Source organism: Sinocyclocheilus anshuiensis, unplaced genomic scaffold, assembly GCF_001515605.1.
Source record: "Sinocyclocheilus anshuiensis isolate Anshui unplaced genomic scaffold, SAMN03320099.WGS_v1.1 scaffold476, whole genome shotgun sequence".
Taxonomy (NCBI): Eukaryota; Metazoa; Chordata; class Actinopteri; order Cypriniformes; family Cyprinidae; genus Sinocyclocheilus; species Sinocyclocheilus anshuiensis.
This window is the reverse complement of record NW_015554139.1, coordinates 783,254-793,454: the sequence shown is the minus strand read 5'-3', so window position 1 is coordinate 793,454 and position 10,201 is coordinate 783,254. Positions and strand designations below refer to the sequence as shown.

The 10,201-nt window shown below is 38.5% G+C and overlaps 1 long non-coding RNA gene across 1 annotated transcript in view; it reads left to right on the top strand.

Moving 5' to 3' along the window:
- The window catches only part of LOC107670484 (uncharacterized), a 20,277-nt gene extending 15,873 nt beyond the window's left edge, over positions 1-4,404 (top strand). The window contains exon 3 of the long non-coding RNA XR_001632096.1: positions 4,345-4,404. This is a non-coding gene — a long non-coding RNA (uncharacterized LOC107670484). The remainder of the gene's footprint in view (positions 1-4,344) is intronic.
- Positions 4,405-10,201: the final 5,797 nt, after the last annotated feature.

Genomic DNA, 10,201 nt, shown 5'->3' with positions numbered 1-10,201 from the left:
GCGTTTACAGTTTAAAAGCAAATAGAAAGTCCTATTTTTTTTCTTAATATTTTTTTTGCAAATTTGCACATGTACAAGGTTTAAAATATTTATTAAATATTTTAAAAATATATTGACATTTTGAGCAGCTGCATTCCTCTAGGTCAAAGATGAAAAAATGGGATTTACAATAAAAAGTAATTTACAAAATTATTTTGACTTGTTTATTTATTAATGAGTAACGTCTCTTTTGAGTGAATGTGCAAATTGTTTGTTAACAGGTCTTACCATGTTATTACAACATTTAACCACTTTTTATTAATTTAAAAATTGAGAAATTCTTTCAAATTTGAATCTTGTACAAGAACTACAGCAAAAACCAGTTTGATGCATATTTTATCAATATTTTAGAAATTGTATTTGAATATTACCAGTACTGACTTCAATGGATTTAATTAAATAACACAACTACTCAAACGGTCTAAATTTATGAAACCTAGACATTCAAAACATTATTACTCTGATATTTTTAATGTAAATGTTAAGTGTAAGTGGTGAAATGTTAAGTACTGTAAGGTCTTTCATGACACTGCATATGTTGGGGTGTGAATTTGATAGGTGCTTGATATAAAATAAATGGTGCTTTAAAAAGTCCTTGAAAGTCCTTGAATCTGGTGTTCATGAAAGAGTGGGAACCCTGACTGACCTATACTGGAATTCTGCGATTCCGTCCATGTTTTCCACATCACAGAAATCATAGGGCCCTACAATGGCAGTAAAGTAAAAAAAAAATGCAACAAGTAATGATAAAAAATTAAAAATTTAAGTAGTAATAGGGCAGGGTGGTAATTCGATAACGATAATTATCGTGATATAATTTTCCTCAATAAAACAATAACGAGTTCGATATAATGTTTATGCGCCAAAAGCGGAACAAAACAGCGCTACTCATTTGAACTGCGCCACATGGAGCATAATTTATCCGCTCAGCTCAAAGTTCAAATGGCAGTGCAACACGAGCTTACTAGAGCAGATGTGTTTACTCGCTGATGAGTGTCGGTCACGCGAGCACTGAACAGCGCTGTGAGATCCAGTGTGAAGTGCTTGAATTCAGAGAAGAACACAAATGACTCAGTGATTTAAACGTGTTTAAAGCCAGATGAAACAGCGCTGACAAACAGCAGAAACACTGTGTGCAACGATACAATCAGAAGGCTTTTCTGTCTACAAATCGCCATCATTTACAGTATTTACTGTAGTAACACTAACTGGACCATGGTATCGTGGCAGAAATGTGGGATATTCACATAGAATTTTATTATATTATTAATGTAGACATGTATAAAATGTATTAAAGGAGTAATGGAATAAAAATACAGTATTTTTTGTTATTGAGCTATAGCGCTTGTGCAATAAATGTATTTAGACTACTGTTTTGCATACAAATATATAGAAACCATATAGTTACATTTTTATACCATGGTATTGAGGTGCTATATGTTTGGTTTTAACTGTGGTTATCATGATCTAAATATATGCTACTATGGAAGACCAATGGTTAATTCTAAACTCAAAAAAACAAACAAACCCTCAAACAGACAGAATAATTAAATTTCACCATATAAAAATGAGGTTGTTACAGATGTTACTGTTTTTGATAATGAACATAAATTGACATCTGCATCCTAACTCAAGCTACTGTCAAATCTGCATTTCTAAGAGACAAAAAATTTAATATTATTAATATTGCAGCCTGCACTGCAAACTGTGCTGAAGATACACATCATCAAAGACAAGCAACACAAACCTATTTCATGATTTAAAACAACATCACTCATTAGAACATGCAGAAACTAAGAAATACATTTTTCTATTAAGATATTTATTTTAAAGAAAACTGACTGGAAAAGTGTAAAGAATTAAAAAATGTGAAGTGTCTGTCATGTTCTGTCAATAAAGAGTAGTTTAAAACCACAATTAACGGTCTGGTTTCTACAACTTTCAATTGGGAGCAAAAATCTGCCTTTAAATTTGAAAGAAATAAAGATTTGAAGGTTATTGTGATCATTATCGATATTGACTGATGTGAAAAATTTTATCGTGATAATTTTTTTGGCCATATCTCCCAGCTCTAAGTACTAACTACTTAAATTATTATTATTGTGCATGCATTTATTTGGCTGTCATTACATCTAGCCTAAAATCTTCAAAATGTTAAAGGGGTCATATGATGTTGCTAAAAAGAACATTATTGATCAACATTGTTTGTTGAGGACAACTACTGATGTATAATGTTATGTAGTATAATAAATGATAAGACACTTGTTCTTTGCTTTGTTTTATTTTATATAAGAAGGTGTAACATTAAAATATATTAAAGTGCACATAAACACACACAAAACTCAAGTACATATGGAGGGAGGGGTTCTTGCAGACCAATCACAGCGCTTGTGGTCTGCGTAGAATTGACGCGCTGTTAGATTTTTGGAGAGGTGCACGTCAGGCTACGGCGTATGGGTGTGCGTCTATGCGTAAGCTACGGCGTAGGTTCGACGCAGAAGTATAAATCAGCCTTAACACTTCAAAGAGAAAGGAAAACTTGAAATCGCATCATATGACCCCTTTAATTTTGTGTTTCTCAAGTTTGTCATTATATCACAACAAAAATAAATATGCTAATGTAGATCCTTTTTTATCAATAAGTTAAATATATTAAAACAATTTCTGTAATATAAAAAATGCACAAGCAATAATACAAAAATAAAACAGTATTTTTTGAAGTACTAACTGCTTAAATGTATTTTTGTTTATTATTATTGTTGTTGTTGTTGTGCATGCATTTGTTTGGCTGTTATAACATCGAGCCTCAAGATCTCATTTGTTTGTGACTGTCACTTAAACTATAGTTTACGTACTTGTGACTAAAGCATGTGGCGAAGGCAGAAAATGATTACAGCTTGTCTACAGCTGATAGACTGGATTTCAATGCGATGACAGAACTCCTGAATTTAGTTTGAACTACTAATACTGTAGAAAAACTGGTATGGGAAGTTACTTTATTTAGTTTTACTATATCAGGGAACTTTTACCCAACCTTCAGGTGTTTCTGGCCTCCTGTCACTCGCGGCCCGCTGCGCATACTTCTGAAGAATCCCAGCTTTAGAAACTAGCAGAAGTTTATTTTTAACACTGTCCCTGATCTTTTAAAAAAAAAAAGTGCAATAGTAGACTAACAATAGTGGAAAAACTGAACAATGAATTAAAAAGCTACAGTGTGTGAGGACTGACACTTAAACATCAAACTTTAAAACCTCAAACTTTGTGCATGTCAGACCCTTTTAATTTAGGACAGTGAAAAAATTATTATTTGAAAATAAACCCGTTGATCAGTTTGTCAGTGTGTAATGCAGATCAGTGGTATGTTTGCAGTGTTTCATGCACAGCAGTTATTCAGTTTCCTTTGCTAAAATCCTTTGATCCACCTCTGTTTTGGAGGCTTTAATCTGGTTGGTTTATGAATCCTCAGTTAACTAAAGTGTACTTTTAAAGTATGTATGGCGAATAAAAACAGAGCAGTTACAGTACAAAATAGTAAGAGTGCTTCAAACAGACTCTCATACTATTGTCTTATGCTGATGATCTCTAGTTTAATGCACAATGAAAGTGAACCTAATAACAGTATAAACTGCAGTGTTTGTTGTGTGGATCTGGATGTTATGGAAGCTCGTGCTATGCATGTGCGTCATAAAATATACACTACCTTTCAAATGTTCAAATTCAGACTGGAGTAATGATGCTGAAAATTCAGCTTTGCTTCAAAGGAATAAATTACATTTTAAAATGTATTTAAAGAGAAAATGGTTATTTTAAGTTGTAATAATATTTCACAATATTACTGTTTTTATTGTATTTTTTATCAAATAAATGCAGTCTTGGTGAGCAAAAGAGACGTCTTTCAAAAATATTAAAAAATATTACCATCCCCAAAACTTGAAGCGGTAGTGTATTTAAAAAATCAGGAATAAAATGTAACCACAGTGCCATCTTAAATTGTGTTTAAGATCAAATCAGGCTAAAACAGTCTTTTTCAGGCTGCTCAAAGCTAATGCGCATAAGTGCTTTTGAGTATACAAAAAAAAATCCGCTCTTAACAGTAAGCCGTGACTTTCATATTGAGTGTTGTGGTTTCTTTTATTTATAAATGTATGAAGGGACTGATTCTCAGCCTTTCTTCAGCCTTTCTTCAGCCTTCCATACTGAAGGTGCACCAGACAGTGCAAACATTTTCAGTTGGGCTTTAGGGCAGTGTTTGTTTGTATCTGCGTCAAAAATAGTTGACTTGTTTCTGCTTGTGCCCTTTTAAAGATGATCCGTGTCCTCCAGAGGACGTCTACTGCTGTGAGCATGTGCGAGTTACGACAGGTGCGTGCAGCGCAGCGCAGCGGCTGTATGACAGGAGACAGAGAGGGGTCAAGGTGTCTGTTGGTGCTCTTGTGTGCCAGCGTATGGCTACTGTGTCATTGCAGGGCACATCGCCCCAAACGACAGATGGGAGGGGTTCTGTCCCGTGTGCCACAGGAGGCTTACGTTAGGAGCAGATGGGGAGAAAGGAGAGCTCTTTTTGTGTGCGTGCGTGCGTGTGTATGTGTCCTCTTCATTTCACTCAATGGGTCACATGAAAGCCTTTCATTGTTCTGTTTTTTGTCTATCCTGTACTTCCCTCTTTTCTTCATGGGCTCACTCTCCCCTGCTCTAGCCTTTGTACTCCTCCCCCTTGATGCAGGCAAACACACACACACACACACACACACACAGACAGAGCAGATTACTTGTCCCTGTTCTCTCCAGCCAGTTCCCTGTTGGCTTGGGCTTCTTAAACGTTCAGATGATTAATGGGCTCAAAAGTCTGAAGGCGCTCGCCTGCCGCCGCCTCCTTCTCATCCATTCCTCCCATCCCCCCTATTCTCTTCCTTCTCACCCAAACCCATCTATGTTTGAATGCAGGATCCCACACACACACAGAAAATCAGCCACCAAATGCTGGTGAGAGTCGTCCCAGCCTCTGAGTTGTGCTTTGTCACTCGGGCAGCTGCTGTATTGTCTCAGACAGTGTTGGGGAAGGCACGTGCTCTCCGGGTGGAGGGATTGCCGCTGTTTGGCCAGACTCTGGCGCGCTGCTGCAGAGTGCTTCCTGACAGAATGTGAAATCTGAAGGATGTCTTTTCCTCCCCCAGCCATATATACAGCCTGAAGGTCTCACATACACACACCCCCACACACTTATAGGAGTGGTGGAGTCCTGTGATGGGGCAGTAAAAGTGAGTGCAGATGGTTGGGGCAGGATAGAGGTTTACCTGGAATGTGAGGGGTTGAGGTCAAAGGTCAGGGTTCCTGTCCCCTCTGGTAGACAGGAAGCACTGTGTGTACAAGTTTTGGTTTACTTGTAAGGGCCAAATATCCTCACTAATATAGTGAAATTTCTTGAAAACTGACTTATGTTTATATTTTCCACAAAAATGTGACAACTGTTTTCAACATTGATACTAAATGTTTGCTTGAGCAGCAAATCAGCATATTAGAATGATTTCTAAAGGATCATGTGACACTGAAGTCTGGAGTAATGATGCTGAAAATTCAGCTTTTGCATCACAGGAATAAATTACATTTTAATGTATATTCAAAAATGCAGTTATTATAAATTGTAATATTTCACAATATTACTGTAGTTTTGATCAAATAAGTGCAGCCTTGGTGAGCATTAGAGACTTCCTTCAAAAACGCAAATCATACTAAGCACAAACGTTTGCATGATAGTGAATGGTAGTGTTATCCAGGTGAAAATTGTGAGTTCAGAGCTCCTTAATATCACGCCTCTCTCTTCAATGCATGCGATTTGAGATGCTATTCATGTTTGTAGTACAAACAGCAGAGGTTATGTGCCAATTTTTTAACACGCAGGGATTTGAATTTGAACCCCTTAACCAGAAGTATGAGTAAGGATATTTGCTTTCGCAAGATCCGGTAATTAGCCCTTAAAGAATTAAAGGTGGTCAAAACTGTGGCACAGTGGTTAAATGCATGCAGTATAATATTGAGCTGTGTTCATGTTGTGACTTTGAACCTGGCTTATTACTTTCCCCTTCAGTGCTATACCTATGAATAAGAGCAATAAAAGGCATGAAAGACGGGTAGGTAGCAGTGTTTTTGTCTCTGTCTGAGCAGTGAAGGTTTGGGTTTATAAAGAGGTAGATGAGCTTACATAGGATTCTCCCAGTCACATCTGTTCATTCTGATTCTGATTCTGACATTGTATCTGCTGTTGTGACCATCTCTACAGAGATCTGTCACTCTTACATGGCCCAGCACGACGCCCCTCTTTTATTCTCACTGGCACTCAATACGTGATAATTGCTCGTTAGCTTCTAATGTAAATCCCTCTCCCTTTTGAGTTGGACTGATTGTTTACAAGTGTCCTTTAATGAGACCGAATCAAATATACATGGACTTTGGAGTAGATGCCGTATTTAATTTGATGCCAATGAAAACGAGGCTTTGAGGGATGGACGTACAGCCTCTTATTGAGGTCCTATAGGCCACAACAATTTTTGATGAATATATTGGAGAATAATTTAATAATTTTAACTTTTCAACCTTAATCTTCATATTTTTCATTTATCAATGTATGAATGTAGATATGCCCCAATATAAGATAATGAGCAAGTTATGTATTCTTTTATTGGGGCATATAAATAAAATGACATTATTTTTCCTATATTGAAAAAGCATTGAATTTTATGTTTTGTTATTGATTTTACTTTAAACATTTTTCATCTTGGGTACAAGGTTTGAAATATTAGTTCATCTGAAGGACAAAAATGGCCCTTTAAATAATTTCAGAGCAAATACGTAAATATTAAAACATGGAATACATTTGTCAAAAGATAAATATTGAGATCTAACTCCTAATCTGTAAACTCTAGATGTAAATAATTCAACCACTGAATTGAGAGTATTAGCTTTGACAGTCTCTGGAGTGGCTCACTCGATTTGGTGTCTTTTTTCACTTCATGCCCTTCTGCCGGTTACAGCAGCTCACAAACCATCGCTCTTCTTTTCTTCTCTCTCACTTCCAACATTTTCCCTTGCACCATGTGCTGGCTGTCGGCGTTTGTGACCGCTGTGTAACTGGGTGGCCCTGAACTGAAAGTAAAAGAGTGAGGTAAAAGTGGCAAAGAAGGTGGGAGGATGGGAGGAAATTAGCCTGAGTCATGATGATGATGATGATGATGAGGGGTGTGTGTGGACAGATGGTGGGCTGATGCCATCGGGGGAGGAGACAGTCCATGTAATGAGAGGTCGTCCCACTCTGTCACACAAACATTGATGTGTAATTCTGTGTTTAAAGGGATAGTTCACCCATAAATGAAAATTGTCATTTACTCATCACTTCATTCCAAACTCCCAATTTTCCATACAGTGGAAGCCTAAAAGTGACTGTCAATCTCCCACCGTATGGTAGTCATATTTAGATTTATTCTAAAGTTATACAACAGGGTCATACTTTACAATAAGGTCTCTTGTTAACATTATTTGTTAATGCTTAATCTAAAATTAACTATCAATTAGCTATGTTTTATTATTCTTTGTTAATGTTATTTAGTAAAAATACAGTTGTTAATTGTTTGTTAGTTAACAGTGCATTAATGGTATTAGATTTTACTTTTGATTTAAAAAATGGACAAGTAATTGTTGAAATTTACATGACGTAAGATTAATAAATGCTGTAGAAGTATTGTTCAGTCTTGGTTAATGTTTATTAATGTAGTTAACTAATGTTAACAAATTAAACCTTATGCCTGCAATAGCTTTGTGTGATAAACAGGTGTAAATTTAAGTTCTCAAATATCACTTTCACTTGCGTATGTTCACACTTCAAGATTAGACTTCAGTGAGATCAATGGCCATTGGTTCCCATGTATCTCATTTTGAATATGCGAACAAGTGCAAATGAGAGCTGTGGAAAAAAAGATTTTTAGTGAGCAATGACTTCTGTTTTTTACTCACACAAATCTTCTGTATGGCTTCAAGCGACTTGTAATATAACACATGGGTCATATGGTCTACTTTTATGGTGCTTTCCCATGTTCCACGGAAGTAGTCATAATTTAGACATGTTTGGAAAGGCATGAGGATGAGCCATGACACAGTTTGCATTTTGGGTGAACTAACCCTTTAATAAGCCATGGTGGCTGAAACCACTCCGCTTTAGACTCAACATGCAGAGCCCTGATGTAAAACAAACGCTCATAATTTCCACACCATACTTGAGGCCGTCTGTATCAAAGTTTGTGAATCATGCAGCGGAACAGGCAAATGACGACATTACCTTGGAGAAACTTGAAAAAATCCTTCCCACAGATGACACTACTGAAATCGACACATAAGCAAGAAGTATTTGCGTCAATCTTTCATGTGTTTTATGGAGGTTTATCCCTGTGCTGTCCTCTAATTCACCCTCCCGTGGGTCCACTCACTCACTGTTTCCATCTACTCTTCCCTTGTAAACCCTCCCCGTCCAAACAGCGTCTCGAGCATCCGTGTAGTTTGACATGGAGGGCAGTTCCTGCGCGCTTGTTGGGCAGCCCTTCTGTGGCGGGTTTTTTTTTGTGCCGATGCAGTCTAGACATGTGAATGTGTGCGGCGTGTGGAAAGGCAGCAGATAAGATGGCCCTCAGTGTAGTGGGGGAGGCATGCAGGAGATCGGTCTGAAAAGAATGAGTGGGGGAAGGCGAAATGGAGGGAGAAAGGGGGTGGGGAGCTGAAGGTGTGTGTGTGTGTGTGTGTGTGTGTGTGTGTGTGTGTGTGTGTGTGTGTATATGTTGAGAAGAGTGAAAGAGCCAGGCAGGCAGAGAGAGAGAGAGAGCTATTGATGGGGAAAGAGAAGGGAGGGGTTAGAGAATGAGCAAGCGCCGGAGAGGCGAGGGAGGGGTGTGTGGGTAGAGCCTCTTCTCAATGAGGAAGTGCCAGAGCCATTTTCACTTGAGTAAGAGCACGCTGCTCTCGGCGAACGAGCGAGAGAAAGAAAGTGCGCATTCTGGGTTTTTACGGAGCCATCTTCGCTCGTTCTTCCTTTCCCCTGCTTTCTGGCACCCTGCTGGAGGCGGTTTGTGTGAGCGAGGCCTTGGGTGGACACACAATGGGGCGAAGTGCCTGTGGCAACTGGGCCGTTGTGCTGCCGACAGGGGGAGGGGGTAGAGAGCCGACCGGTGCACAGAGCTAACCGATCCAGCCGGCCTCAGGCCTCTGCGCCTCTCTCTCACTCGCAAGCGAGACTCTGTTTAGAGGTTTCTCAGGAACCACAAAACCTTTCTCTCAGGACTATGGTGGACTAACTATGGATTAACATGTATTTGGCGCAGTGGATTTTAGTAACACACATGTCAGAACTGGAGATTCGAGAGCGAGAAGTCGCTGTGTTTTGGGAATGAGTGACGAACTTTTCTTGCCTTTAGTTCCCTTTCTGTTTTGCTTTTGTGCCGAGAGGAACTCATAAATGGATTACAAAATGCATTCCAAGTCCAATGATTTGCTGGATTTTCAGACACTGGATGCCCTTTTGGAAAAAATTGCACATTGCTCCGTCCCTGTTAAAAGGTAAAACTGATAAGCTTTTCTGGGAAGTTGCTTTTCTTGAACATTACACAGCCAATCACCAGTGTCGTTTGCTTGTGTTGTGTCTCTTTTTGTTGCTTGCTAGCTTGTAGTTTGATCTTGGCTTAGTAGATAGTCAGATTTAATGTGAGACTTTTGGTTTTGGTTAATGTACTATTTTTTTTTAAAACGATTTTACATTTTCACTTTGTCAGGTCACCAATATTTGTTCTTTACTGAGACTTTCTTTCCCAGGTTGGCCTCAAAACAGTGTTTTAAAGGGTGGCATTGTTGGTAAGAAAGCTAAAAGCCCCGAATAGGCAGCCCCTCGGTGAGAGAGAGGGGGTGTGTGAGTAAGCAGGGGGAGGGGGTGGGGTTTTTCAGAGGAAGAAGGGGGTGGTATATTTGTTGTGGCAGAAGGAGAGGGTTCAGCCGGCTATGATTTAGCAACTTTAGTGATCGGTGATCTCAAGACTCACTGCAAATAAGCAAATGTAAATTATATGACCTTACTTTCAGACCTTAGATATTTCAGACCTTATTGAGCGCTGAAAGATTGAAAAGTTTGTAG